This window comes from Leuresthes tenuis, unplaced genomic scaffold, assembly GCF_036924035.1.
Source record: "Leuresthes tenuis unplaced genomic scaffold, fLeuTen1.0.hap1 SCAF_5, whole genome shotgun sequence".
NCBI lineage: Eukaryota > Metazoa > Chordata > Actinopteri > Atheriniformes > Atherinopsidae > Leuresthes > Leuresthes tenuis.
This window is the reverse complement of record NW_027325359.1, coordinates 28,330,706-28,336,705: the sequence shown is the minus strand read 5'-3', so window position 1 is coordinate 28,336,705 and position 6,000 is coordinate 28,330,706. Positions and strand designations below refer to the sequence as shown.

The following is a 6,000-nucleotide window of genomic DNA, read 5'->3' as shown; positions in this document are numbered from 1 at the left end:
GGTTTTCAACTACAGGCTGTCGAGAGCGAGGATGATCGTTGAAAACACCTTCAGTATCAGTATCATAAGTCAGTGGCGCATGTACTGTCGGGTCATTGGTGTGAGCCCTGAAAATGTGAATGCATTTGTGAAGGCGACCTGTATCCTGCACAATTATATCAGGAGGAACACCAGGATCAGGAGGGAACCAGTGCCAGTGCCAGTGCCAGAGGGGAAGGTCTCGGTGCTGCAGGATCTGAGAAGAGTGGGGAGCAACAATGCTGCACAGGAGGCCATCCGTGTGAGAGAGATCTATGCTTCCTACTTCTCAGCTGAGGGTGCAGTGCCTTGGTAACCTAGGCTATAGTCACAAAACACATCAACAAAAAAGGTTATTTTAAGAACCATCCACATTAAATTAAAGAGCATGTTCTCCTCCTGTTGGTGATTTTTTGTCTTCATTGTCTCGTTCAGAAATAATAGTTTATCAGAATTATTACCAAACACAGAGTTACATTCCAAGCATCATTGTGATGATTTCAGTAACAAAAATTTAAAATGAAGTCATATTTTCAACCCTCTCTGCTTCTGGTAGTACGAGTACAACATTATTACCACCACACTTGGGTGCATATGCATGTATTACATTGTCTCATTCAATCATTCAGCATCTTCCACTACTAGGGTACTGTAGTGACTGAAGTCTCTCTTTCCAAAAAAAACAAAACATTTTGTCCAAATCTGACTAGTGATGATATGTTTAGCCGCATGTCCTCATTCAATCGCTGGTTGTGTAGATGGTGTCCAGCAAACAACGTGGGCTAGATAGATAATTGGCAATCTTTCTGGAGAAAACCTGGTCTGATGAGGAGAGACGGCATCCATCCCACTTTGGAAGGAGCCGCTCTCATTTCTAGAAATATGGATGAGTTTATTAGTCATCCAAAAACATGACAACCCAGGGTTGAGACCAGGATGCAGAGTTGTCGTCTTACACACTTCTCTGTGGCTTCCCACCTGATGCTGCCCCCCCCCTCAATCAAAAAACACAAAAGGAGCAAATCCTCTTGTGCAAAAAAAATTTAAAACAAAAACTTTAACTGAACAAAAACATCAAACCATTAAATGTGGTTTGCTGAATATTAGATCCCTCCTTTCGAAGTCTCTGTTATTGATATATTTATATATTTTGTCTTACAGAAACCTGTCTGCAGCAGGAGGATCATGTTAGCATTAATGAATCAACTCCCTCTGACTATTTAAATGTTCTCGTTCCTCGAACCACAGGCAGAGGAGGAGGAGTGCCAGCTATCCTCAGATCAGGGTTACTAATCAGTCCTAGACCCAAGATTAGTTTTTATCTCTTGTGAATCTCTGATTCTCAGTTTTTCCCAAAGTGGAAATCACAAAAACCTCTTGTGTTTGTTGTTGTGTATCGTCCACCTGGCCCTTATCTGAGTTTCTGTCTGAATTCTCAGAGTTTTTATCACAGTTAGTGCTGAGTACAGATAAAGTCATTGTAGTGGGTGACTTTAATATTCATGTAGATGTTGAAAATGACAGTAAATATTAACTTTAATTCTATATTAGACTCTATTGGATTTTCTCAAAGTGTTCACAGACCTACTCACTGCCTTAATCATACCCTTGACCTCGTGCTGACTTATGGCATTGAGAGTGAACAGTTAACAGTGTTCCCTCATAACCCTGTCTTGTCTGACCTGTCTTGTTCTAATAACATTTGAATTTACATTACTTGACTATACGCCTTCTGAGAAGAATTTTACATATAAAAGGTGTCTATCAGAGAATGCTGTAACCAGATTCAAAGAGTTGATTTCATCATCCTTTTCTTCACTGCCATGTGCAGATATGACAGAGGACGGCTACCTAAATTTTACACCAGTAGAACTTGACTCTCTTGTTGACAGCACTATAGCTTCAATGCGTACAACACTGGATGATGTTGCCCCTCTGAAAAGGAAGGTAATCAGTCAGAAGAGGTTGGCTCCTTGGTATAATTGCAGTATGCTTTAAAGCAGACTGCAAGAAAGCTGGAGAGACAGTGGTGTTCCTCTAATTTAGAAGAGTCTAAATTAGTCTGGAAAGATAGTTTAATAACGTATAAGAAAGCCCTTCGTAAAGCTAGAACTGCTTATTATTCATCATTGATAGAGAATAAGAATAATCCCAGGTTTCTTTTCAGCACTGTTGCCAGGCTGACAAAGAGTCCGAGCTCTGTTGAGCCATGTATTCCTTTAACTCTCAGCAGTGATGATTTCATGAGATTCTTTATCAATAAAATTATTTCTATCATAGAGAAGATTAATGGAATCCTTCCCACTATTATCACTGATGTATCATCAAGTAGAGCAGCTTTAGAAGTATCTTTAGAACCTGATTTCTATTTAGACGGCTTCTGCCCAGTTGATCTATCTGAGCTAACAACAGCAATAGTCTCTTCTAAACCATCAACTTGTATTTTAGACCCAATCCCAACCAGACTGTTCAAGGAGGTTTTCCCCTTAATTGACACTTCCATATTGGATTTGATCAATCGGTCTTTGTTGACAGGATATGTACCTCAGACTTTTAAGGTTGCTGTAATTAAACCTTTACTTAAAAAAAAACCTACTCTTGATTCAGATGTGTTGGCTAATTATCAACCTATATCCAATCTCCCTTTTTTGTCTAAAGTTCTTGAAAAAATAGTTGCAGTTCAACTTTGTGATCATTTACATAGAAATAATCTGTTTGAAGAGTTTCAGTCAGGATTCAGAGTGCATCATAGCACAGAAATAGCACTGGTGAAAGTTACCAATGATCTCCTGTTAGCTTCTGATAGCGGACTTGTTTCTGTGCTTGTCCTGTTGGATCTCAGTGCTGCATTTGATACGATCGATCCCAGCATTCTGTTACAGAGACTTGAACATGTTATTGGGATTAAAGAAACTGCATTAGGCTGGTTTAAGTCATATTTATCTGATAGATTCCAGTTTGTTCTTGTAAATGAAGAATCTTCCTCACACATTGGAGTAAGTCATGGAGTTCCTCAGGGTTCTATGCTTGGACCAATTATTTTTACTTTATCCATGCTTCCATTAGGTAACATTATCAGACAGCATGGCATACATTTCCATTGTTATGCTGATGATACTCAGCTGTACTTATATATGAAACCAGATTAAACCAATAGGTTGGTCAGACTACAAGCCTGTCTTAAAGACATAAAGACCTGGATGACTCAGAACTGTCTGCTTTTAAATTCAGACACAACTGAAGTTGTTCTCTTTGGACCTGAGCACTTTAGGGAGAAATTGTCAAGTTATATAATTACTCTATATGGTATTTCCTTGGCTTCTAGTTCTACAGTGAGGAACCTTGGAGTTATTTTTGACCAAAATTTATCATTTGAAGCACATATAAAACTGTTTTCAAGGACTGCCTTCTTTCAGCTTCGTAATATTGCTAAAATCAGGAACATCCTGTCTCAGGGTGATGCAGAGAAACTAGTTCATGCATTTGTTACTTCAAGATCGGACTACTGTAATTCCTTATTATTGGGCTGTCTCACATATTCTCTGAAAAGCCTCCAGCTGATCCAAAATGCTGCAGCCAGAGTTCTGATGAGAACTAACAGGAGTGATCATGTTTCTCCAGTTTTAGCTTCTCTTCATTGGCTCCCTGTTAAATTCAGAACTGAATTTAATATTCTTCTCCTCACATATAAAGCTCTTAATGACCGAGCTCCATCATATCTTAAAGATCTCAATATAAGATATTTTCCTAACAGAGCACTTCGCTCCCAAACTACAGGTTTACTTGTTGTTCCCAGAGTTTCTAAAAGTAGAATGGGAGGTACAGCCTTCAGTTATCAGGTCCCTCTCTTGTGGAATAAGCTGCCAGTAAATGTCCGGGAAGCAGACACCCTTTCCACTTTTAAGATTAGGCTTAAAACTTTCCTTTTTGATAAAGCTTATAGTTAGGGATGGCTCAGGTAATCCTGAAACATCCCATAGTTAAGCTGCTATAGGCTTAGACTGCTGGGGGACCTCATCTGTCACACCTTTCCTGCTGCATCTGCGAACTGACCTCAGATAAGAGAAAGGATGGATGGATGGATGGATGGATGGATGGATGGGGTACAGTGCATTACCAACGGACACTTCAACATGGGGTCCATAGAAGCCAGGGATCGAACCACCATTCTTCCAATTAGCAGACCAATCGTCCTCCCGAACCGAATGACCCATCATCTATTTGCTCCAGTGAGCCCACTTTCACCGAGATAAAACAGGACTGTAGCACTTTGTACATCATGTTTTTGATTACTCCAGTGTTTTTTTATACAATTCAGCCTGCACTGTTATACAAGAAGCTCCAGAAAATACAGGTAGATGCCTCCACAACCACCGGGATTGTTGATTACCTGACCACAGTTTGTGAGACTACAGGGTTGAGAAGGGGATCAGCAGCATAGGAGTACCAGAGTGAACTGAACTCACACCGTTTCACTTCACTCTGTACACCTCAACCTTCTAGTACCACTCAGAGTCCTGTCATTTTCAGAAATACTCAGATGATTCTGCAGTTGTTGGATATATCAGTGATGGACAAAAGGCTGAATACAGGGAACTGGTCAATCACTTTGTGGCATGGTGTGGGAACAATTGCATTTGTGGTTTTTAAGACACAGAAGAGATGGAGGTTAAGGACCACAGATTCATGGGTGTTCATCTGGACAACAGACTAGAGTGGAGATGCAATACTTACCAGGATTCAATTTTCTAGCAAAGCAATAGTTAAGTTTTCTTCTGAAAAGAATTAGGCTGTGTGTTGTGATATAGGCTACATTGCAGGTGGTTGTAACATGGTAGAAGAAGAATTTGTCCTTACCAGTTAAAAAGGTAATTATTAAGGTTTTTTTTGGTTAAAAAACTAAACCAACTTTGGTCAACATCCATAAGAGGAAAAAAAAAGAGCTCTTCTTCAGTAATTACTTTATTTCTTGGAATATCTATTGTATCATATTTAAATGGTAAATGGACTGTACTTGTATAGTGCTTTTCTATTCTAACTGACCACTCAAAGCGCTTCTAACACTATCTAGAAATGCCCATTAGTTAACTGCATGCTGGCTCATACCAGAATCAGATGGTAACTCATTGAAATGTAATTGAAACATTTTCCATGACGTTTTAAAAGATGTCTTGTTGAGAAAGAAGTTCTGATGAAAATACTTCATAATAGTGTCATCAGGAGAAATCAAAGAGTTAAGAGCTTGGCTCAGTGAGTAAGGGGCAGTCAGAGGGAAGCACAAGGTATCATGTAAATTTATCAGTTTCATTTAAGGTGACTCTAAAACATAAGAACCGTAGGGAAAAATTATCTAAAATAGTTATCTCTTGATACCACCTGCCTCGTTACATTGGGTGTTTCTCAACAAGCCATGGGCGTGCTTATACTGTTCAGGTATGTTTGATTCTATCTGCAAAGCAAACGCACGGGCGGGTTTAAAGTTTTTATCAGCAGGGTTATCATAAAAATATAGCTAATTAATCAATAAAGTACTGCTAGTGTATAATTTCACTTAATCTATTACTACATGATCTATATGCTTTTTTTTAAAAATGGCATAACAGTACAAACTCCGTCTTTCCGAACCACTTAAGTGTATACGCTCCTATGTGACGACACCTTGACGCAACAAAATCTATATCCACTAAATTCTCGAGCCTTTGTTTGAGCGATGGGATTGCAACCAATAGATTTGCGGTGATAGTTTGAGTGACAAACGTTGCAACTGTAGTGGGGGAAGGGGTCGTTGAAGTTGACGACACCGCCATCTTGGAAAGTGCCCTCCGATGATCTTCCTTTTCGCGCCTGTCACTATCAGTTTAAGACGTTTTATTTTCCTCAGTGGAGTTTGGTGTTATCTTTGTTTTCTTTTTGTCAAGGCATAGGGCTAATGGCGGGATAAGTTACATGCTCAAGACTCGCCTTTTACTGCTGTCAGTCGGT

The 6,000-nt window shown here is 39.4% G+C and overlaps 1 protein-coding gene across 6 annotated transcripts in view; it reads left to right on the top strand.

Annotated features, from left to right (window-relative positions):
• Positions 1-5,777: 5,777 nt before the first annotated feature.
• The window catches only part of ppp6r3 (protein phosphatase 6, regulatory subunit 3), a 38,218-nt gene continuing 37,995 nt past the window's right edge, over positions 5,778-6,000 (top strand). For 5 of the 6 annotated variants that reach the window (XM_072386553.1, XM_072386556.1, XM_072386555.1 and 2 more), the window contains exon 1: positions 5,779-5,998. The gene's annotated coding sequence lies outside the window, so the exon portion shown is untranslated. Of the gene's footprint in view, positions 5,999-6,000 lie in introns of all 6 variants that reach the window. The other variant, XM_072386557.1, reaches the window with a different exon arrangement.